This window comes from Dermacentor silvarum, chromosome 3, assembly GCF_013339745.2.
Source record: "Dermacentor silvarum isolate Dsil-2018 chromosome 3, BIME_Dsil_1.4, whole genome shotgun sequence".
In the NCBI taxonomy this organism is placed as follows: Eukaryota; Metazoa; Arthropoda; class Arachnida; order Ixodida; family Ixodidae; genus Dermacentor; species Dermacentor silvarum.
Genome location: NC_051156.1, coordinates 162124611 through 162149797, shown reverse-complemented (window position 1 = coordinate 162149797; position 25187 = coordinate 162124611). Strand labels below are relative to the sequence as shown.

The window sequence follows — 25187 nt, the reverse complement described above, 5'->3', positions numbered from 1 at the left end:
TTTACAGGAATGATGGATGGTTAGCGTTTACCCGCCGGGGTGGCTCAGTCAGCTAAGGCGTTGCACTGCTGAGCACGAGGTCGCGGGATCGAATCCCGGCCGCGGCGGCCGCATATCGATGGAAGCGAAATGCAAAAACGCCCGTATGGTTGCGTTGTAGTGCACGTTAAAGAACCCCAGGAGGTCAAAATTTATCCGGAGCCCTTCACTACGGCGTGCCTCATAATCAGAACTGGTTTTGGCACGTAAACCCCAGAAAGAAGAAGAAGAAAGGATGGTTAGCGTAGGGCAAGGGACAGGACGATCATCCAAGCCCAACAGGCAGTGGTTAGATCCTCACGCGCACTTCAACTTCCTCTTCCTTCGGCTGCGCCGTGCAGCGTAACAATTTGTCCGGGGGCAGACGAAGCTCGCCGAGCGAGTGACACAGCAGCGTGACAATTTTTCCGGGGGCAGACGAAGTTCTCCGAGCGAGTTACATAGCCCGACGGTGGTACAGTTTGAGTCGGGCGTCATGCACGACTTGCATGTTATTTGACTGCCGGTTGTAAGAAGTCACTCTTGCGATGACGTAGGTCACGTCACTCAGTCGTTCCAGTATGACGTATGGGCCAGCGTATCGAGACAGAAACTTCGTAACTTCAACGTCTGGGGAACCACTAGCAGAAGTGGAGCGCCTTCAGTACAATAGTTCTTCTTATACAATAACTCTGCAATAATAATTCAAGGTGAGCCACGTGCAGGTGACCGAGCGGCGTCAAGAATAGCTCGAATAGAAGGGTCATGCTGTTGCTCACGCTTGAAGGCGGTTGCGCCAGGAAACTCTGCGGAGATGGCAAGGAGGTATTCACCTAAGTCATCGTCCGTATCTCGCGTGCTTGCTGACGGAAGGCGAGATTAACAGTCAGCATCGGTGCGCTTCCAACATGCATCGAATAGGTTGAATATCTCCTTCGGGCTTTATTTTTGTCATTGGATATGTACGTGCAACGTTTTCAGGATGCGCAAGCGCACCAATTGGAACAAAAGCTATAATCAGGAGTTTTACGTGCCAAAACCATGATCAGGCACGTGGTAGCGGCGTACTCCGGAATAATTTGACCATCCGGCGTTCTTTATCATGCACCTAAATATCAGCACACGATCATTATTACATTTCGCCAAAAGCGACATGCGGCTTCCGTTATGCCATCGGAACCGTCACAAATTGCCCATTAGCGATACGCCATAGCTATACTGAGCTACCATGGTGGGCGTCTGTGTATGTGAAAAGAATGTATATGTGTGTATGCAGATACGCTACGCTTTGCAGTTAACGCTGTCATTTGTTGCTTTTGTGTGGCATTTTGCCTTCTTAAGTGTAATGCGTGGCTTTCTGGAAATCCTGTGGAATCATTTTCTCTAGCGAATTGCCAGAGTATTGAAATTGCATGTCCTGTGTCAATCGCATTAATAACCATTTACTGTGTGTACTGTGTGCATTAATAGCCATTTACTTTGCGTCGATTTGTGAGTACTCACAGACGTTGAAACTGCCTCCCGGCAAACTGCAAGCTCAATGTCGGTTTCGATCAGCTTGAGCAGAAGAAATCCACGAAATCGCGTTGTTATTTAAAACGGCGTTTATGCATACACGCGTTTCCGATGAAAGGTTAGTACGCGGCATGGACGTCAATGGCAACCTCAAAAGAATGCTCGTCAGTACTTAGGAATATTGTGAGCAAAATATGAATCCTTCATCTTCTTCACCTGTACATAATCATCATCACTGTGCGCGTCGTCTTCGTTCAGCGCGCGGCTCAGCTAAATAAAGGCGATGAGGCTCGGAAAGGACACCAGATCCCTCTCGTAAGCATCGTAGCCACGGCGTTCGTCCTGCTGGCGCTTTCGACAAAACCGCGAGATGTGGCCTCGAATGCCACAATAATAATAGATTGGGCGGGAGGAGCGCCAGGGGGCGTAAAATGCAGGTACAGGTGCACGTGGTGTAAAGGCTGCTACGTCATTCTGAGGAACCGGAAGGGCACGCTGAGCGACGGAAGGCTGCATGGCAGCAACTTGGGCGTACGTGAGTGGCGGATTTGGTGGTGTCGGAGGGTCAGGGCGTACAGCGGAAACCAAGGAAGACAGCTCGTCCTTGATGATGTCTCGTAGCCCAGTGGACGTAGAGTGAGCTGGAGGAGCAGCAGAGCACGACAGGCCTTGTGCTTGAAGCTCTTCGCGGATCAGAGCCCGAATCAACGTGCGCAAATCGGCATCCGAAGAAGGTCGCGTGTCACAGACGTCAGGCTGTAACCGGATGGCTTGTAGGGTATCCAGATGCTGGCAGGTCGCGATGACATCGTCTACGGTGGTGGGGTTTTTAAGTGCTAGTGCGTTAAACGCAACGTGTCCAATGCCTTTTAAAATGTGTCGAACGCGATCGGTCTCGCTCATTGCCGAGGCGACGCGGCGGCAAAGGGAAAGGACGTCTTCAATGTACGAAGTGTACGTCTCCCCTGGTTGTTGCATGCGCGCATCGAGCTGCCGCTTTGAAACTTCAGAACGGATGGATGGCGTTCCGAAAATCTTCCGGACTTGGTGCTGGAAGGTGGTCCAATCGGGCAAGGCCCTCTCGTGGTTAAAGAACCACGTCTTCGCGACATGGGACAGGTAGAAGGCGACGTGGCGAAGTTTCTGACTGTCGTCCCAGTGTTTGTACTCACTCACCCGGTCATAGTTGTCCAGCCAGTCCTCGACGTCGTCGCGTGGGAGACCAGAGAATATAGTGGGGTCACGCTGCGGGGCGGTAACGGTCCATACAGAGGCGGCTGGTTGGGGGGCAGCGGGGGTGATGCCGGAGGCTCCGGGTTGCGGTACTTGGGTCATGGCAGTGGACAGGCGGAGCAAACGGCGACCCGAACGAAGCTCCAGTGGAACTCGACGGCGTAGAGGTCTAGGGGATCGAAAGCAATCTCCAACACTTTGTAAGGCAGCAGCACAGCTGTTGTCTCGTCGCCTTTATTTAGCTGAGCCACGCGCTGAACGAAGACGACGCGCACAGTGATGATGATTATGTACAGGTGAAGAAGATGAAGGATTAATATTTTGCTCACAATATACAAGGTGTCGCAGCTATAATGCATCGCGTTTTAAGAAAACGTGGGCCATTATATGCGATGAAAACGAAGTGCATATTGTTCATAGTCGAGTAGAGCAGCCGCGAGCAATTTCCCGTTGATGCCATTGATTTAATAATTGAAATACCGAATATTTCAATTACTGCTCTCAATGGCGTACTGTAAATTAGGATTTTGTAGAAAATGGAAAGAAACTTCACGCCACGCACTTTCATCGAGGTTCTTTTTGCGTGTTTATTTTTTCCTGCTCATATTTATCAGATGAATTGCATGCCATACAAGCCAATATTGTATCCATGTACGCCTGCTAGCCGCCTGGTTAGCTTAGATGGTACAGCGGCTGCCCCGGAAAGGCGGTAGCTCCGGGTTCGAGTCGCGGACCAGGACGAATTTTCCTTCAACTGCGAGGCTTTTCATTCGAGCAACCCGTATGGGTTTCCGTTGTAGCAATTGCTACGATTGGGTGGGTGTCTCATTTTTTCATTTAATGTGTTGAGAGCGCGGCGAGCTTGAGAGAGGAGGAAGGCGCGAGCTGGGTAAGGAGCGCGCGCCGGGGCGCAGGTGTTCGGAGAGCGGGGAGGGTGCGAGTGGAGGAAGACGCACGCTGAGCAGCAGGTGGCTGAAGCTAAAGAGAGGGTAGCCATGACGTAGCAGTGTAGAGATAGAGGGAAAGTGTGCCCCAAGCAGTAGTTGAGGTGGAGCTTAAGAGAGAGAGAAGTGATGACGCAACCATGACGTGCAGGGTTCTCCTGAGCTGAACAGAGCGTGCGCTGGCGGCGGCGTCATTCTTGCGTGAGCATGGCTAGGACGAAGAAGCAGCTTTCTCCCGAAGAAGAAGAGACGCGGCGTCAACAGCGTCGTGATCCTACTAGGGAGCGCTTTCAACGACTGCGCGCAGATATGGAATTCTCAGCAAGGGCTGCTGAAGCTAAGCGGCGGAGGAGGGTTGGAGATCCAGAGTTTGCAGAGAGAGAAGCAACGTCTCGGCAACGCCACGAAGAAGCTCACCGTGAAGATAGATAAATCGATGTTAAAGGAAAGGTAAAGCTAAGAATAAGTAAAAGCTTGAGCCAAGTATAAGCCAAGTTATAGCTAAGTAAAATCCAAGTTAAAGCTAAGTAAAAGCTAGTACAAGCCACCAGCTCCGCTGTTTAGTCACTATTCGCGACGTTAAGTCTGCGAAGGTGGCAAAATTTGTTATTGCCACTACTGTTTGTACTACCCACTTCTTTCTGTAATACCTTCGGGCTTTAAAATATTTCTCATAATAAAAAAATGCAGTGCTGCTTGTAATCACTGTCGCACAGCTACCGATTCTCTCTGAGGGTTAAAGATGTCGATCGCGAAACCTTTTTCCGATCTCTGTATTTTATATGCGTAGAACGCGCAAAGAAAGTAACATGGAAAGTTTTTTTTTTTACTTTTCGGAAACTTGTTATCTTTTTTTTGTGATCCTTAGTAGATGTACTTATTCTGGCTAAAGTGCACTCAACTCGGTTCAGAAGACTTTAGCTCATATAAGCACTTGTGCACGTTTCAGTGGACGCACATACATTGATTCATTTGAATAAATAACATTCTTGTAGATCTATTTGCGTAAAGCCTTTCGCGACAGACGTAGGCAGAGAATGAGCGTCAGAAGACGCAGCTGGTTTATTTATCCGCCAATGGTGGGAAACCACTGCTTCCGTCAAATGTTGTCGCCATGGAAACGTTTAGTGGCCTTTGATCAAAGGTTAGTGTAAGTGCCATATATATTCAACATTAATCTTTACGGAATTTAAAAAAAATCGCCTGTGGCAGGTAGCATAATTCTTATCGTTGAGCAGGGTTATTCGATGAGGCGGACATTAGTAGCACGAGAAATCGAAACACATATTCAACTAAATAACAGAAATGTACTAATGAGCTTCTAGGTAAATACTTTACGACAGATATTGCAATTTAGGAATTGTACCCCGCGAGCTTGCAAGACGCATTCACGTGAAATGAATTTCCAGAATGACACCATTTTCGAAATATTATTTCCCCAAGTGTGGGACTAAATACATGGGCGTTCCAGTTACTTTTCTGCTTCAACGTGTAAAACAGCATTTTGCTAAAAAAAAAGTACGTGGAACAACAGTGCCATTTTCGAAATATTATTTCCCCAAGTGTGGGACTAAATACATGGGCGTTCCAGTTACTTTTCTGCTTCAACGTGTAAAACAGCATTTTGCTAAAAAAAAAGTACGTGGAACAACAGTGCGTTTTTACGGCTACTTTGATGGCACATCTCTCCAAACTGGTGTCATTCTGGAAATTCATTCCAAGTGAATACGCCTGACAAGCTCACCGGCTACAATTCGTAAATTGCAATATGTGTCATAAAGTAATTAAATAAGTTCATTAGTGAATTTCTGTTAATTAGTTGAATAGGTGTTTCGATTTCTCGTGCTACTAATTTCCGCCTCATCGAATAATCCTGCTCCATGAAAAGAATTATGCTACCTGCCACATGCGATTTCTAATAATTCCGTAAAACGTAAAAATGAACACCCTGTATAGATGTATAATCTTGACGATGTTCCAATAAATCACGAAACATGGTAAAAAAAGCCTGTCTGATATTTGTGATGGTGTCTGTAGGCAATTGATACGATGTTATCAGCAACCTTAAATGGGAATATCTTACAGTTACTTGTCATAACTGAGTGTGCAAACAGAATGTTATTCGCATGGCAATGTTTCACATAGATGGCTACTCTGCCAGCCCTGAAAGCATGGCTTAAATTACGGGGGATGCTTAGTACTTGCTAAGAATGTGAAGACGAAAGCTATAGCGGTTGGAGCTTCTGTTAATCTGCTCTTGAACTTTCTGTTGTACTTTCTGCTGATCTACTGTTGCCCTTTCTGTTGAAATTTCTGCTGATCTGCTGTTGAACATTCTGATGAACGCTATGCTGACCTGCTGTTGAACTTTCTGATGAACGCTCAGCTGAGCTGCTCTTGAAATTTCGGTTGAACTCTCTGCTGATCGCCAGTTCAACTTTCTGATGTACTTTTTACTGATCTGCTGTGAGCCCTTTCTGTTGAAATTTCTGCTGATCTGCTGTTGAACATTGTGATGAACGCTCTGCTGACCTGCTGTTGAACTTTCTGATGAACGTTCTGCTGAGCGGCTGCTGAACTTTCTGCTGATCGGCAGTTGAAATTTCTGATGAACGCTCTGCTGATGTGCTGTTGAACTTTTTGTCGCTCTTGCTGTCAGACTTTATGTTGACATTCCGTTAAACTTTTTGCATCTCTTATTCATGCTCTATGATATCCCACTTTTCCGGCGCACACTTCAACCCTCACAGCACAAATCTTCCACATTCATTTCCAACGACATGTCTACACACCATCCCCAGACACTCTCAACGGGGGCTCGGTACGCACACTCACAAGAATCACTTTATGATCGGTAATGTAGCACAAAGCATACAGTGTGGTTTTTACAGATTCTCGGTTGTTTTTCTTGGTCTTGCTCGCCCGCGACTTGGGCCTAGTGCGTCGTCACCCATAGCGATGTGGAATGGAGCTCTAAGCCCACGCGGTGACGTGAGGGTGCTGCCACCGCTTCCAGACATGGGGTTCGCCACTGATATTTTCCTCCGCCTCCCCGGCGCCGCCACCGCGCTTTTCCTCCACGCTCCTAATGCGCCGCATTGGCCTTTTCCTCTTTCTCAGAAAGCTCCTCCGGCGCAGCTGTTTCCCTTTTCCGGCGCGCTGCGTTTTTCTGTACCTCACAGCTTGACATTGAAACGTAGAGTTCAAAAACTTTCGCCTTAAAAAAACTGTTGGTATCCTGGACGCTTCATAATATCGGATTCAAGTACAGGCGAAGTATCAGTTGACAAGATGACAATAAAATTTGAGTGAGAGTTTTCAACAAAACAGGAAAAGCCATAAGGTTTATTTGTGAAGGTGATTCGCACAGAAGTTATTTTATCAGATCATTTCGTCAGGCAGAAGAAATCGTAGAAATGTCAAACGTAATTGACCTCAAAGCTGATGTCATAGAACGGTTTTGTAAATTATAACACATGTCAGGTACTCCTGCGAGTTTGTGATGCACTTGTAAAAATATAGCAGCCGTTCCGCTCTGTGAATGCGGGCTACCAGCGGAGCTGCAAAAGAACTACACAAACATTACTCTGCGAGTCAATACGTAAATGAACGTTTATTGAGAACGCACAACTCTTCAAACAAGCAACATCGCTCATAATAGCTGCTCGACCTCTTCAGGTGTCGAAATTGAAACGCGCCAAGCTTGTCAAGACGCTGGCTTGCACGCAACAAATTCATAAGGGTGTTCTTTGCCGCTTGTTGATGTTCTTCTTCTTTCTGGGGTTTTACGTGCCAAAACCAGTTCTGATTATGAGGCGCGCCGTAGTGGAGGGCTCCGGTATAATTTTGACCACCTGGGGTTCTTTAACGTGCACTACAACGCAAGCACACGGGCGTTTTTGCATTTCGCCTCCATCGAAATACGGCCGCCACGGCCGGGATTCGATCCCGCGACCTCGTGCTCAGCAGCGCAACGCCTTAGCTGACTAAGGTACCGCGGCGGGTGCCGCTTGTTGATGTATGCGTCCATGTCGTAACATAAAGAAAAAAAAAGAAGCGTCCGTGTCGTAACGGTTTCAATGTCGGGCTTCTATGCTAGACGTCCTCTGTTCGAATGCTGCCGGGGCCGGATTTAAATATTGTCTATTTATTTTTTATTACACAGTACTTTTCTGAAGATGTCGAATTCCTAAAGTCTAAGAGACGGTTAAAGCCAGAAGGGCGAAATTTAGGCAAATCCATGTACTTCCCATAATTCCCATGCTGGATGAACCGCCCCGATTGCTGCTCCCGTGGAGACTAGTGCCAGGGTTCCCTCTAGTAATCATTGCATGAAACTCTATGTATTGGGTGGTTTCTTAGCTTTCCTCTTGCTGCGCCACGTGCCAGCACATGCCTCGTCATAAAGAGGGCGCGTAAGTTTTGAGGCGCGGACATTAAAAAAAAGGACACCGCATATGCACGAAAGGAATGATGATCGAGTGGGCGAAGCACTAGGGGAGCATTCGGACAAAACACCGCAAGCGTTCTCCGGAACCCGGCTTCCGGAATCGGAAGCGGAAGCCGGTGCTTGGCGTACATATATATATATATATATATATATATATATATATATATATATATATATATACTGTACATCTGTACAGTATATACAGCGCTTAAATAGCCCTTGTGCACCGCAGCGCCCCTAGCGGTCTCCATGCAAACCAGAGCTACGGACAACGGACGAGGGACAAGGTGCTTCGCCCTTAATATATGGGAGGGTAAACATATACAGCTCCGCTGTAAAAGTAATGACGTTTCACCTCGTGAACGCGGGTCGCGCGGAAGCGTATGGACATGCACAGCGAGCACCGCGGCGTCGAAACACTAGCGGAAAGGGCGCGAACGCGGTCGCTATATTGACTTCGACGGTGCAACGCCCGGTGCATGTGCCATAGGGAAAGCGCAAATTGCTACACATGCAAAAAAGAGACGCCGCGAACGTGCACGGTGAACACCGCGGCGTCAAAGCAGTAACGGAAAGGGCGCGAACACGGCGATTCTCTTCTCCACCTGCAGGCGCCTTCCTCCACTGGCGCTCGCTTCCCTCGCTCGGACAAACAGATTCTGGCTGATTTGACATGCTGGGCATGTACGCCTGCGCGTAAAACTAAATTATTTTGTATTCTCGGTAATGAAGCGAACAATCATAAATTGCGTAAGAAGTGTGTTATTTGAACTTTTAGTACTGTGTTTGTATTTGCATGTCTTCAGTAATGCTTTCTCACGCGGTTGTTAGCGGAAAAGTCGAGTTACTTAGCATTTTTTCTTGTTTCTGTTAAACTTCTATGTTCTGCACACTACTTTTTGCCATAACCACTCCTTTGTGGAGCGGTTATGCCCTCAGGTTGTGAAGATATTTTTAATAAATAAAAAATAGTATAGTGCTGCTTGTATAGAGCAATTGTCTCGAGGGTTCAAGCACCCATTTAGCTGTTGATGGCCACTTATTTCTCCCGATCTTTTTTATATGAAATGTGTAGTACGCGCAAATAAATTGAAATCACAAGTTCTGATTTTCTCTTTTTTTTTTACTTTTCGGAATCCTGGTATCAGATTTGCGGTGCTTGGTAGATATACTTATTTCTACATAAAGTGCACTGAACACGCTAAAGAAAACCTTCCTTCATTTAAGCACTTCCGCACGTTTCAGTGGACGCACATGTGTGGATTTATATGAAGAAATAACTTCATTGTATCTATATGTGCGTAAAGCCTTTTCGGTCCAGACGTCGGCAGCGAATGAATGTCAGAAGACAAAGCTGTTTTATATATTTACCCGCCGCTGGTAGGTAACCGCTGCTGCCGTCAAAGATAGGCGCCATGGAAAAATTTAATTATGTGTGAACAAAGTTCCGTATACGTTCTAAGGCATGATATGTATATATATATATATATATATATATATATATATATATATATATATATATAGAACTTTCACAAATGTCTAAGTAATCATGCAATTTACATGCTTTAAAAGAAAGCAGACTGATATTTGCGAAGGTGGTCTGTAGGCGTCTAATGCAACTTTATCAGCACCCTTAAGTGCGAACATCTTACACTCAATTGCATTACTAAATATGATGTGAGAATGTTTGTTCCATGGGAATGTTTCTCGCAGATGGCTACTCCGCCAGCCTTGAAAGAATGGTAAAAAAACAGTTGGTATCCTGGACGCTTCATAAAATCAGATTCAAGTACACCTGATTTATCAGTTCAAAAGATGACATCAAAACGTGGACGTTTTCATTAAAACAGGAAAAGCCATAAGGTTCTTTAACAATAGAACAAATCTGAAGGGGATTCGCACCGAAGTGATCTATTTATGATAGCACTTTGTCAGGCAGAATAAATCATATAAAGGTCTGACGTAACTATTATCATTGTCTATCTGATAGAACTGTTTTGTAAATTATAAAATATGTGAGATACTCCTGCAAGACTGTGATGTACTTTTAAAAATACAGTACTTTTGTATTCTCCTTCACCGTGCGCAAAATCTGGTTTTCTCACGTTTTTTTATTAGTCGTAAAGTAAAGATACTCTGTAATTCTTTTCTTGTTTCTGTTAAACTTGTATGTTCTGGACACTACTGTTTGTAATACCCACTCCTTTCTGAAATGCCCTCGGACTTTGGAAATATTTGTAATAAATAATAAAAATATAGTGCTTTTCGTAATCACTGTCGCACTATACTCGCGGACAACTTTCTGTGGCAATGAAAGGAAAGCTACGGGCGCGTGGATGCTGCACATGTGTTACCGCGCCAAGTAGTCCGGCAGCGTCTGACAGTGCTTTCGGTAGGTTGCTCGTAACAGTCGCTGAATCGACGCAGATTCCACTTGCGACGGTTTCGCGTTTACCCAGACGCGGAAGGGAAAAGCCGCAAAATAAGCAAACATTTACACTCAATGCTGTGTTTTGTCTTATTTAACTGCTGCAATAAGATGTTTGTTTTCTCTTCCCCCAGCCTAAATCAACGCCGGACTCGTTTCAGAAGCACTCTCACTTGTGCGCGCTTTGCCTCCGTAGCTTTCCCTTCATCGCCACAGAAAGTTGTCCGCGAGTTTTTATATATATATCCCGATATCAAGCTGTTGATCGCAAACGTTTTTTTTCGGATCTCTATATTTTAATGTGTAGACAAGCAACTAACTTGAAATCACAAGACTTCACAGCGAAGCTGTTTAAGCCAGCCGTAATTTGTGGTTCGTATAAGGAAACTATCATCATCAACAATGAAGATGAAAACTTTTTAGCCGAGGGGGGATTCGAACCCGCGTACCCACAGTCTTTAGGCGAGTGTCGTAACCACTAGGCTATACAGCCACGCTTGCAGAATACTCATTTATGCCAACCATATGATTGCGTTCAAGCGTCGTCGTCTTCGTCCCAGCTGGCGCGTTCGCACGCGCTCGTGCCAAAGCTCTGCGAGGTGAAGAGGTTTGCTCGGGAGAGAGAAAGAAAATGAGACAGAGAGAGAGACGCATTCACGGAGCAGGTCTGCAGGAACGCGGTGTCGGCACTAGAACGTGGTGTTGCCATTGGAACGCGGTGTCGGTGTTGCAAGCTGCGCTAAGTAACGCGCAGTGACGGCCGTAATTCCTTGACGCTCGAAGAGACATTATCATTATCATGAGTAATAAGACGAAAAGTACGTGCGCACTTCCGAAAAATTCTGGGATACGATTGCCCAGCTTCGCTGCTTTTTTTTATTTTCAGAAACATATTTTCAGCGATGCTTGACATATGTACTTACGGTATTTCTAGAAAAGTGCACTGAACTCGGTAAAGAAGCCGTTCGTTCATTTGAATACTTGTGCACGTGTCAGTGGAGGCACATTTATTGATTTGCTGAAAAATAACTTTATTGTAGCTTGATTTCCTTAAAGCCTTTCCATTCTAGACGAAAGCAGAAATTGAACGTCACAAAAAATTAAGACGCAGCTGGGATTGACGGTATTGATCTATTGACGTAGAGAGAGCGGCTGGTGGTCTCAGTTCAAAGGCCTTCGACACCGAAAGCAGAAGACCATCGAATGCGTCACGCTGTTAACAGTTGGAAGTACTGCTATTCAGGGCTATAAAATGGTCGACGTTGCTCGTTACCAACATAGGCCTCACTGAAGTGAGCAGATTCATTTCGAAAATGAATTCCTACAAGGCTTTGCGATCGGCCATTTTTGCAGCTGCGATACTTCACGCATTGTAAGTATGGTTCCACTCCATGAAAATATTGCATGTGTCTCTTACTCTCCAGGACACTTTTGCCGTCTTGCCGCCATTCGTCTTTTGGGTTGTTGTATTAGGGAAGTGAATCTTTTTGTGAGGAATGCGTATGATCAGTATGTACCGGTTACCCTGTTACGGCGTGTTCAATGTATACAGCCCGCCGTGGTGGCGTAGTGGCTATGGCTCGGCGCTACCAAATCCAAGGTCGCGGGATCGAATCCCGGCCGCGACATGCCGCATTTCGATGGGGGATAAATGCAAAAACACCCGTGTACCGTGCATTGGGTGCACGTGAAAGAACCCCAGGGGGTCATAATTAATGCGGAGTCCCCCACTACAGTGTGCCCCCAATCATATCGTGGTTTTGGCACGTAAAGGCCCAGAACTTAATGAAATTTCAATGTGTACACTGCCGTGCCTGGGCCTACGTCGGTGCAATTGCCAGAGTGTAAGGGTACAAATACTTCTGAAAATAACAAGGTAACTTGTTTCATGTGACGTTTGACTTCATACAATGCTCATATCTGTGCACAAAAAAAAAAAAAACGATCGAAATCCGGGTGGAAGCGTTTGAAGCTATCCCCGTTCAAAAATATGTTGGTGTTTTTTCGCGAAATAATAAAAAAAAGCTACGCTACGGCACGCCACGAGAAGCAAAGCATGAGAACAAGCCTTGTATGTTGAAAGGCTGGGATCAATGCGAGAACGGTTATTTGCCTAAATAAAAAAGAACGCTTTTTGCAATTGTGAAGCGAAAAGCAAGAATCACCTCCACTTTGTTAGGTTATAATAAAAATGTGGGCGGAAGTATTTACAGCAACACATTTCTTGGAAACTTCAATCTCACTGCCAAATGCTTTCTTCGCAATCATATGCCTACTCACATGGTCCCTCCAATTGTTATGCAGGGCGTCTATCACAGTAGTGAGATGCACAGACACCTGTGTTATGGTGACAAGATAAAGCGCCTGTTAGCAAAATGAGCTCTTTATTCGTGATAGAGCATGTTTAGGTCTTTAAAAATATTGATACGAGGCGGGTTCAGGCGCTAATGTTGTTTCTATAAGCTACCTAGACGAATAGTGGCGTAGGTTCAGTTTATTTAAGCTTTGAGGTTTGAGGTTGGGCTACCGTGGCGCACTACAGGGTGGCATGAGACGTGCAGAAGGGAATACCCTATGTGGGTGGTACAGCTAGTGGACAAGCCTCGCGTGAGGTTGTTTATACAAATAATAGCCCGATTATACAAGTAATATAAATAAACGCTTTCGCGACATACTCGTAAATTTCAAGCATGCACTAGCCTTTATGCCATAGCACACGCACAAACATGGGGCCGTAGACCGAGAAGGCGTGGCGCAGCAACGTCCGATAATTAGCAAAAGAGGGAATTGAGTTTCTTGGCCCCTGCCCTCGATTGCTACTAAGCCGCCGTCGTAAGCAGCACGACTTCAAATAGACCCAGTGAAAATGACCCTCCTTTCTCTCTCTGCCCTTGGGAAACTAAGAGCGCACGCCCAGCTGGTAGTATGTGTATATCAGATAGCCTATGCTTCATCTCCTTAATCTCCTACATGCGCGTCCCACTATTACGTTCTTATGATTTATATCAATTTTCTTTTTCAATTAGCATTCTATGCTCTGGAGCACCGGGAAATCAACGTGAGGCTCTGCAGTGTAATGAAGAAAAGGTGAGGAGCTCGTGATTAACTAATAAATACTTTGCTCTTACATAGTGCATGGTGGTGCGAAGCGTGATATGCTCTAGGTATTGCGGGCTATTCATGTCAAATATTATTCATGTCAAAAATATCATTTCAAATAAGCTGTATTAGTGTTAAATAATCAAATGTCATCCAATTTCGGTTAGGTGAACTCAACAAAACCACACCTTCCTCTGTGTTAGGTTAATTAGCAATAAAGGAATTGTAAATGTCTGCCACATCTGACCTGGCACTTTTCATGAGAAAAAGAAACGCAGCTTTAACGTACATTCGCACTTACAGAAATCGTCCTTAGCGGTTACACGCCTGCAGTAAAGCTAAGTGTCAAATTGTATACTCAAACATTAACTTTGTTTCGACAGAAAAATTACTAACTGTATTGTTACGGTACAAAGGTACATTCCTATGTCCTGCCCAGAAGAGACCAATGATTGCTAGTGGTCTGATTGCATCTGAGGCAACACATTTTTCTAAGCTAGTCAGTAGAGAGCATTGAAACTAAAGAGCCACTTGTACGTGGGAAAATAATGTGCAAACATCCCTCAAAAGTAGTTATTCAGCGGCTTTCCATCCATGTTGCGCGTTGTCAACGTCGTAACACTAGGTCAGATTATATTACGTTAAACCTGGCTGCTGAAACAATATATAAGAAAAAATAATTATCCTATGACAAGAGGCGGTGATTTCCGGTTTGTGCTAGATGGTTATGACAATTCTTATAAAATGCATGTAGCATCGTCCTTCCTTGCATGAACATTTTCGCCGGAACCAAGGCAGCTAACACGTCTCAAGGCTGTGAAAATGAGATTATAAAAACACCGCCCAAGCACTCCGTACAGATGGTTAACTAGCGAAGCTGAAACGTGCGGCCCCGGTGTTTAGCAGTAGGTTAATCCCGACGCTGTATTGAAGCGTTTCTCAATTATTGGTTACATGTTTGTGTTTCTAATGGAACGCAAGCGCCAATGGCGGGATGCTGCCATAGAGTTTCTCACTATATTACCTCGAGGGAAAACTGGCGCTGCTGCGCTGTGGTATCCATGGGAATGCCGGTATATTGCGACTTCAGATTGGCATCATTCTTGGAGAGCCAAAACGCCTTGAAGACGCGCCTGGTTAGCACCATTCCGCCTGTCACAATGATTCATTTACTGCTAAAACAGCACGTAAGAAACTGATTCAGCTTTATTATTACAAAAAACGTTTTGTTTAATTTTGAGGACTTACTATTGGGTGCGAAATTATATGAAATGTAAGAAGTATCAGCTGGCCGCTAAAGTTGGAGGGCAGACGACAAGATTATCGCTCGCTTTGGAACAACTTGTCGTCTGTTCTTGCTTTTCTTCGCTTGATTCTGCATTGTAGGTGAGTAAACTTTATTGAGAGATGTAATATCGGTGAATGAAAGCCTGTTATGTAGATTTTACTTTAAGAAGGCACTATTTGTGTAACCATATCCACGTTTTAGACGAAGCCTCGTTCAACACCAGCCAACACAAGCCTCGCAGACACATATTCCGTCATTCCCATGAGGGCACGGCGCCCTTTAAGAAACTCGCATAGACGGTGGCGCCAGCTTACCCTCTAGGTGTTATAGTGAGAAACTCTATGAATGCTGCTAACCACGACGCCTAACTCGAGATATCGAACGCATGCCACAACGGCGAACCGAGGAGACGGCGTTGCGGGCAGAGCAGCGTCAACGTGGCAATAGCGGGAACGCGTTCGCTAACGACGTCACTAACGGCGCTGCCAATGGCGCGCGTGCTTGGGTGCGACTGTGCCCTAGTGCAAGCTTTCGCCTTTTATATATATAGCGAAAGCTACACTGGCCGCATTCTCGCCGTTTTGCTGTGGCCGTTGGCAGCACCACGAGCTGAGCCGTTGCCTAGCAACCGCCGCAGCTGGCGTTGCAGCTGGCTGGCAGCGTTTCTTTCTCTATGGTCTGACCACCCCGCGACGTCTTACCGGCGTCTGACCACGCGGCAAGCGGCGTCTGACACGCCTCTTTCCCCCGGCGAACTGCTTCACTGGAGAGGGTCCGAATGCCAAGCGCGCGAAGCTAGCGTCGGAGACTGAGGAAGAGCTAGCTGTTCGACTGGCAAAACGCTTGTACTTGTCGGTTAATAATATATACCTGGCTGATATCGATGAGTGTATACTTAAGTATAATAATTACAGCTAAATAAAGGCTAACCCAGTGAAACCAAGACTTAACCAGGCTAAACCAAGCTTTCGCTTTGTATATCCAGGGTTAGCTGAGCCAACACCACCTAGTCTAGGTGGTGTTGGCTGAGCTAAGCCGCAGCATTTTTTTTTCTCTCTCTCCTGGCTCATCCCGCCGCGGAGAGACGCTAACGACGTCACTAACGGCGCTGCCAATGGTGCGCGCGCTTGGGTGCGACGTAGAGAACGACCTAACTGACGGCGCAGCCAATGAAGACGTTTAGCGAAACATGGGACGAGCTGTTTTTCGTTTCGCCTAGCCATATACAGCTTTCGCTATAAAAATGTCGCAGTTTCGCCCGAAAAGCGAAGCAACGATAGCGATGGCAAATTATTCGACAGCTATACGAAGTAAGGATGGCCGCGGATGCTTTCTGTCAAAACGCTGGAGTGAAGAAGCGCGGCGGCAGCAGCGAGCGAATTAACATTCTAGCTGCCGCTCGCATCAACGCGAACTAAGGCCCGAAAACACAGCGCAGGGCGGACCTGTCCCCGACGCAGATGGCTTTCAAGATACAGCGGCCTGGGCGGGCGGGCGCGCGCCACTGCCCGGCCCGGCCGGAGTGGAGCGCGCCCCTCTCCTCCCCATCCTCCCCGTGGAGCCTTGCGGAGCCTTGCGAACCAGGCGGGTGCAAGCGGCCCATTGGGTTTCCCGGAGCAGAACGCGCCCCGGCGCCTCCCTACCGTCCCTCCGGAGTCTTGCGCGTGACGGAAGAAGGCCCGCTTCCTCCCCGATTGCCTCTCTTGGGTGCGCGAGAATTAGCCGCGTTCGCCCGCTCACCCTCGCGCGCTTTCACTCGCACATACAGCATACGGCGAGCGGCGCCGATTTGATCACCATTGGACTTTATACGGAACCGCACGGCGACGGCAACGGCACAAATGCGCTTGGAATGGCCAAATAATTGCTATGGCAATGAAATTAAAAGCGCTTGTCTTATAGAAGAAAACATGGCACTACATTACAAAGAAAACGAGAATTATCGATGGTCAGGTCAGCTGTGGGTTAAAACCATACTTTTTTTCATAGCAAATTGGAATTCTCTTCAGCTTTTCCAAGCGGTCTACTTCCCAGTAGTGAGCCAATCAAAGTATGCTTAGGTAGAGCTGCCTGAAAAGGGCCATTTGCTTGAATACCACGTGGAGAATTTTTCACCGCAATCAAGCACAGCCGCAATCAAACTTCCGTGCCATTGAGAACGAAGTCGTTGATTGTGCCGTGGATACCCCTAAAATACTAGTCAAAGAAGTATTGCACGTCGTGCGCTCATTCCGTTGGTTCAAGTTGCATGAGAGCCTCATTTTAGAGTTGGCCTGTTTAAGTGCAAGAGCACATTTTGTCTATCATGGGACTCGCTTCCTCAACACATTTATTGTCTCCTACCTAGGAACCCCGCCCCCCCTCCCCCTAAAAAAAAGCCTATGTGACTTATCTGCACTTTAAAAACAATTAGCTTTGTGGATATTTTTGTACAAGCATAGCGTTGTGGATATTATTGTAGAAGCATTGGCTTAATTGGGCAGAATAAATCGGATACAGCCAATATTTAAATAGCCATTCCGCTTCAGGAATTTCTCGTATATAGTATTCTGTATCACTCTCATAGCTAGCCTAGGGGCATACAAGTTTAGTGCAAAAATCAAGCAACTGTTCGTGTTTTATTTATTGCGTTCTCATAAATTTTAAAGGGGGCAATGGTGGGGGTGCGTGTGCGTTTCGCAATGAAATCTTACGTTCGCCAAAGTTTCGGCAAATAATTTGGCCTGGAGAAGGTAGTATTCATAAAGTGAGGCATATACACGTCGTTTTCTTACTCTTTCTAATAACTAAATCAGGTGGGCTGGGTTGTAACAAGTGCAACTAATTCAAGTGTGCTTGATCAGCCTCACGAATTTATTTGCCTTTTGAAGAGCTTTTTGAACAGGCACTGAACCAGCCTTTGGGCTTGATAAGAAAACACATACCCCGAGTAACCTACGCTGCTGTGAACATCTCAGCCGAACTTTTGCAGTAGTGCGCGGCGCGTGGGTTTCACAAGTGGAGCTCGTATTTACATTTTTCCCAAACACCTTGTCTTCTATCACACGCCTTCTCCTCACACGTTTCAACGTTGCCGGTGACTTGCATATGACGTCATATGCAAGATTTTCATAATCGGCTGCTATCGAACGATGCCGTTACTGTGTATTTGATTAATGCATTAAAGAGCACGCTTTAGCTCGGGTCTCCTATCTGAATACATCAGAAAGGATAAATAGTTTTTTTTACGGGAGCCATTGCACCGAACTTGAAGAATATTAGTTACATTTTACAAAAGGCAAGTTGTAGTAACTGCTGGGAGCAATCTTTATCTTTTTTCAGGGAGGTTAGCAACTTTTTAAAATAAAAATCGTTGATGGTTGTTAAATTTCTAAAGAGAGAGAGAGAAAACGAAACTTAGAAGTTGACAACTCTGTAACTCAACAATAAAACATCATACCACAGTTCCGTAAAATGCATCTAATAGTACATATAAACTGGGCAAAATTGATGATTATACAAGGCTCTCAAACATACCACTAATATACTAGCACTACTTTTGCAACACCCTTGTGAACATTGCGAGAAATCCCCATAAGCTGTAAAATTACATATTCAATTTGCCCGCTTGGCTTTTTAACGGACGCAGCTTAGCGAACAGCCTATTCTTGCTGCAAAGTAACGGATCTGTAAACTTCGTCCCGCCGCTTTTTTTAAGCTGACCAATTTTAAAAAAACACGCTTGTGAGAACTTCACAGCCCTAAGTGAAAATTTCGCTTCCGTGAGCCACTTGAATTTACGTTTCTGTCTCGAATGCAACTAATTCTATTCAAATCGGTAAGGATGTCTTCTCACAAAATCAGTTCTTCGTGTTACATGTACTTGAATACGCGGCATCGGAGTTGGGCCCGAGCTAAAGCCTCCTCTTAACTATTAATGTGGAAGTAAGAAAAACAATCTGCGTTAAAAATTTCGGTGACAATAATGCACTTCTCACCAACGCAGGAATGAAACTATGGCCGCACTCCTTATCGATGTCGTACCCATTGGGTATCGCTAATTTCGAGTAGTTTTGAACGCTACAAATAGTCTCAAACCACGCGAAGCTCAAGCTTAGACCACCACACGTATGCCTCGCCCACTAGGCTTGCCTTGCCTCGAGAAGAATTGCGGTTAACATGTGCAAATGTCGCGTGCCAACTCGGCCTGCCCTGGGTAGGCGCCTTGGTCGACATTGCTTCGTACGGAGATATTGATAGCGCTTCAAAATGGATATGGATACGGCTACTATCCGTGCAGGGCAAAGCCGATCAGCATGATCTAGCACGACGAAACAGGAGCACCCAAGCGCGAGCGCACATTCCAACCCTGCCTTGCACCTTTCCAGTTATGCCAGTTCTGTTCTGCCCCCCTGCCTTGGGGGGCAGAACTGGAGCCCGATTAGCTTCTCCACACCTCTCCCTCCATCCCATATATGTGTTTGCGGGTGCGCGTGCGTCGAGTGGTGCGCGTATGAAAACAGCTGCATTTCTTGACGTTTTGGCAGGAGTCTGTAACACCGGGCGGCGGTAACATCGCAAAAAAACATTTTTTGTACGCACGCCCCCTTAGGAGTAACTATACAGACAAACATTCCATAGATATGTATTGTATACATATATATTTTTAGGGGCAGGAGCATCTAGTGTCATTCTTGTTTCTTGCGCAGCACTTGCGGTTCCCCTCCTTAGACGACCGGGGACGAGATTCAGCAACATTAGAAAAAAAAATACTACAGTACAAAATTCATTTGTTTCATTATATATATAATGTCAGAGCATAAGTTCAGTTACAATTTGAGTTACTGAAATGTCTGGAATAATTAGAATGATTTATAAGTTAGTCATTACTGCACATCGTTGCACCAAACACCAACGCCGAGGTGCGAGTGCCACTAAGAGACACCTCATTCAAAGATTAGGACTGCCTACCTTTTTTTTTATTGTACGTGTTTGATAGATTGCGGCTTCGCGTTAATAGGATTGTGCCGAATTTTTATGCAGAAGATATATATAATAAAACACTGCTGTTTTACACAGCATAATTATTTGTTAAAGGTGGTGTTATGTACAAAGACTTATGTGCGCGTGTCTAGTGCGGCGTACGGCCAGTGACCATAAAAGAAGAAAAGAATGGCGGAATTCGGCGCTGAGCTCACCTGACGCGGCACCTCGGCCAACAGCGAATCACGAAGACACACGGGGGCTGGAAGAGGGAGCAGAAGAAGAGAAGAAGGAAGGCGGCGTTCGAAAAGAAGAACGGCCGGTGCGCGGAGTCGACGAAGCGAGGTTGTCGGGCTCCGGATCCGATCCTCAAGACTTCAGGAGCGCCGGGCGGAGAAGCGAAGCTGTCCAGCTGCGGGCCCGAGTTTCATGACTTCGGTGACGATCCGGCCTCTGTCCTACCTTTGGTGTTCGTGGGTCCTGCAGTGCTGAAGGCAAGCCCTTCCTACTTCCCTCCTGCGACTCCTTGGCCGATCTGCGGACGAGCCTCAAGACGCAAGTAGTGTCTTATCGTCTTATCTTCACGTGACCGACGCCCTGCTACTGACTGGCCGTCGCAACGCCGCGCCGTACAGCCGCACAGACACATGCCAAGTAATTGTGACCGGTCACGAACTTTACTATTCTATATAATTATTTATTGTGTGAGAACATTTAGAAGTGCATGAACATTTCTATTAGTCTTAGTATCTTGGGCAGCTAGTTTGTGTGTGTGACAGTTTGTGTTAATTATATGTTCATGTCTTGTTAACAATCGGCTTCGTTGTTTCTTTTCCACACTGCAAATTAGTCTCAGTGGTGGCCACAATAATTCGAACCATGCAAGTGCAAATACACTCCCGGGTAAACAACCCCTCGTTGACTTAGGAAGACCAAATCATCACAGGCGGGAAGGAAGCCGATGCTGCGGAGTAGGTGGCGTGAAAAACAACTTGCTTTTTGCTGGTCATACCCACAACTTTACATATGTTGTAGCTACATTAGTAGTTACCACTTACTGGGATTGCCCGAAAATGCATTCACGATAAGTGTTAAGTGGAACGCCAATCCAATGCGCTGCCATACTTTAACAGCGCATTTCTCAAAAGTCGTAAAAGGCACAAAATGGCAGGCGCATGCGTATGCTTCGTGTAAAAGGTGGCACAAATTCTTAAATATAACCTGCCCCCGAAATTGTAGCTTACAAGCCTAACTAGCGAATAATAGTTAATCATGTCCTTGTTCAGTTGAACAGTTCGGCCACGTAATCTGCCCCGCTGAGCATGCATCGAGCCCCAGTTCAATAATTCCCATAGACATCTGTATGCAAGTGCCGATGTTTCCATCGCTGATAAGCGTTAATAATTAAATATTTATTTGGTGAGTCATTTGTGCTGCCTGCTTGAAAGAGAAGCAGTAATATTAAGACACGTATTATTGTCCTTCACTTCGCATGCCCTGGAAATTTTCTCCGCCTAAAGGATTATTGAGGAAGACTGCTTTTTCCAGGAGCCACAAAAGAGGACAGCAGGCGTGTGCGAACTTGCAACTTAACAGCCTAGTTTGCAGCAAAGCTGTTTCTGTCGATTAGTTATATCGCAAGTTTTACTTGCTTGCATTAAAACCACACACTTGCATACGTTGCCCGCATATGACTCGCTCGTTATCACTGTTGCCCGCCTATAACGCGTTAGAGCATTCAGTTACTTTTTGCTTCATTTCTTTGTGTTCGTTTTATAGGCAGTTCCATCATGTTACCGCGCCAACGCACCCCTGTGTTTTTACTTTTACTCAAGAAATATTTAGCCGTGGCTGTACTTCAACCAGGCACTTTTAACATTGCACGCACATCAGCCGTAACATCCGCTCATTTCCCCCTAAATTTATCTCAATGTCTCATAGTTCTTCAAGGAAGCTAGGTTAAATTATATTGACCCTTATCGCGGAGCAGTCTGTTCTAGAGAAACGAGATGGCGCTTACGGCGGCGCGCCATACGTTGCCTAAGCGACAGCGCACGAAAACGATACCATTACCGCTTCTACCTTGCTCGTGTGCGATCAGCTTTCGGAAATGTAACGGAATTTTCGCTCACGCACTGTGCTCCATTCATGCTGGTTTGAATCATGTGGATTGAAAACGCGTGCAATAGTTGGCTGCAAAAATAGCGACTGGCATTTTAAGGAATGTAATGAATATGTGGGGCCAAGTTTGCGGACCGCTGCTGCAAATGTCCGTACGTATTTCCGGCACTTCGAGATGTACGGCTTTCCTCGAAGATACACAGATTTGCTCATCCGCCAGCGTTGTATCGCTAACCTTCAAAGAAAGGGCTTCAGCCCCGGTACGTCGGCAAGAGTGAGTACCGCTCGTTAAACAATGATAAAAGAAGGTAGCGCCGCTTCCTGTCATAGTAGGTTTCGCGCACAGTATCTACACCCATCTACCCCAACCGGCACGAAAACTTACGCCCACTCTTTCGCCAATGTGTCAAGAATAAGTGAATGGGCGTACAGTTGAATACATGTGCACTTTATACGCACAATAAATGACAGTACTACACCTATGGCACACGAATGGTTGAAGCTGAATGTTTCGTGGCGGTTCACAAGAGTAAGCGAGTTACTAGGGATAATACACATTTGCTACAAGGTATTAATTACCATGTGCAGAACAGCTACGTTTCAAGCCTTGTGCGCAGCAAGAACAAATCTAACGGAACTGAGCACACCCACGAGTGATTAGGCAGAAAAGGATCAGATAGTGACGACACCGAGGAACCTTACCGAGTCAGAAACGTGACAAGCCGCTGCTTCAAAATATTTGCCAAATAAAGAACGAAGGCGAAAACACCATAATCCTGATTCAATTCATGAGAGGAAAGTTTGGATAGCTTCGAATACACATTTAGCCTCGCTTTTAGAGCAAGTACCCTATACGCTGCTCGCGCCATTTGGACATAGCTTAATCAGCTACAAAAGCGCTTTTGCATGTTATCTGAAACAGCGGCTTAAGTTTCGTGTCGTCCACCCAGTCACCGACTACGATATCTCCCGAAACAGAGGTTTGCTAAGCCGCACCGGCATCATACACATCCATTGTAAACACGGAGGCAGTTGAGGCAAGCAATGGACGCGTCACCACGTGATCAAACATAGCGGCGCCCACGGGATCACCGCGAAAATGGTCAATATGCTGTTGTTGAACGACACCCTTTGAACTTTGCATACACAGCCCCCGTAACCGTCTGTATATCGACGAAACATAACCAAGGCAAGTCTTTCAGACCATTGAGTACACCACAGGCGTCTCACATAACTAATAAATTTGGGGAGAAAACGACATTTCAATAATTATTTGCAAAATTGTTAATTATTCTACAAACGTTAACGTTTCGTCACGCATTGCAGACTGCACGCCAGCTATTTTCGCAAAATATGAACACGCTGTAAAATGGAGTTCTATCGGGACATTTGCAAACTTAGCAGATAAGAGCTCTGTAATGGTCATTCGTGAACTTAACGAATTATTTTTTTTTACAAAGGCAGCATTTTATGTAGGCACACTTCATTTCGCATGCGCACTGGAAATAATGTAATCCTCCCCCTCCCTCTCTCTGTTCCCGTTGTCAGAAAATGTTTTCTTGGTGGCCGTTAGAGTTCTACCAGGATGACAGCCTAAATTCTGCCAATTCGAAATGCGCTTATAACGCCCCGAACACTTGCATGCATAATTTACTGCTAGTAGTAGGTGTTGCACTACTCACCTAGTAGTAGGTGAGCAGTGTCAAATTGTAAATGCATAACTGCTGCTGAACTTAAACTTTCAATAAACCAGAGAAGGTGGAAACCTAAAATTCCTGCACTGCCACCATTCCGAATGTGCGGAGCTACATTACACTCGCACATATTACTCGTACTCTTGCCACAACGTGTCCACATTTGCCTTATAATATTATTTAAAAAGGCAGATTACATTTTTAGGATCAAATGAAATGTAATTTAACTCAGTTTTCTTAATTTTACTGAAGAAAAGTTCACAGATGAATCCTGCATATTCACTGTGCTCTCTCCGCGTTATTTTATGGCTCTGACACTCGCTCTGTACCGCCCGCTATCTTACCAAGGAGGCAGAGCACCAGAACCAAGATCTCCAAAGTAGCGTAGATTTCCTGTGCTGTGCATAACGTAAGTCCTGCGTTCTCACGCCATTATAATTCATGAAGCCACAACCTGCCATCATTCACCATTTTTGCAGGAACTAAATCCTGCTCTGGAACAAAGCGAAGGTCAGCGTAAATTGGAGAACCATACGTTTACTTTAAATGTGCCAGTGAACGAGTACTACCATACATGAAACCTTGCAGAATTGGTTACGCTGGTGCATTTGTCTAAAATAATTTATTGTCCATCTTTTTTTCAGTGTGGCAAATTCAACAATTTCACGTGTTCTGTAGACGGTTGCTCATGTTTTTTCACGGATAATGAAAATAACGGTGTGTGCTACGACAAAGAGGACTACGACGACTACGCTGCGGGTAAATGACAGAATAGAGGCCAAACATACCGGAAGATGCGTCATTTTTCTACGCCGCAACAGTTTGGTTCAAATAAAGCTCTGGCTCTGATGTAAAGAAGACACTCATCTCAAATGCTTTCAGAAAACTTCATTGCGGCCATCGTTACCATAATCCTCGGTAGGTGTTCAAATACGGCAGAACGGCTCTGTTCTTTGTTTACCCACTTCGTGTGAACAATGTTAACGCGAGAGCGTTAAGGGCCCCGTATCGCAGCAAATCCGGCGTCGGCGTTGGCGTGATGTCGACGTCCGTGGCGGACAAAATCACCCCGATTAACCCCGACCGCGCAGGCCCTCCACGTGGCGCAAGGTGTTAGTGCAGGAAAAAATCATCCCGAACCACCTCGACCGTGCAAGCCCTCAGCGTGGTGCAAGGTGTTAGTGAAGAAAAATTGAATTTCTCACAGTGAAATCCGTCAGAAAAATGGTAAAGTACGACTTAACCACAACCTACAGGCTAGGTGGCGTCGGACTGTTATTTGAATGTACGAGAAAGCATAATTCTGCTACGAAGAAACCCAAACACAAACCCCTTTTGCCAGCATTTCTACAATACCAACAGCGGCGCACTCGTGTAGGCTACTTGCGAAAAATTTTATCCAGATGGCGCTCGCATCCTCGGCAGGTCAAATTGG

The 25187-nt window shown here is 45.8% G+C and overlaps 1 long non-coding RNA gene across 1 annotated transcript; it reads left to right on the top strand.

Annotated features, from left to right (window-relative positions):
• Positions 1-11843: 11843 nt before the first annotated feature.
• On the top strand, positions 11844-24610 carry LOC125944044 (uncharacterized). Its single transcript, XR_007466077.1, has 3 exons — positions 11844-11960; positions 13615-13675; positions 24397-24610. It is a non-coding gene; the product is annotated as an uncharacterized LOC125944044 (long non-coding RNA).
• The last annotated feature ends 577 nt before the right edge of the window (positions 24611-25187 follow it).